Below are 267 nucleotides of genomic sequence, written 5' to 3'. Positions count from 1 at the left end.
GCGATCGGGCCAGTTCGTGAAAAGACACCGGGCTAGCTCGATCTGGAAGTGCGAAAGAAGGAAGCAACAAAAGATGAATCGGGAAGTGCAACAGAGGAAAGTGCATGGTGTGCAGGACAGGCATAATCTTTTATATATCTAATCAAGACATGTGAGAAAACGAGGAAGGCGAGTGGGAGGGGGGGGGTTGTGATCAACAGAAGTCACACCCCATCTTGCAGCCGGAAGTCGGACATTTCCCCGTGCAGCACTGTTCCCCTGCCGCTG

This window comes from Penaeus monodon, chromosome 32 (genome assembly GCF_015228065.2).
Source record: "Penaeus monodon isolate SGIC_2016 chromosome 32, NSTDA_Pmon_1, whole genome shotgun sequence".
Taxonomy (NCBI): Eukaryota; Metazoa; Arthropoda; class Malacostraca; order Decapoda; family Penaeidae; genus Penaeus; species Penaeus monodon.
Note: the sequence above shows the minus strand (reverse complement) of the source record.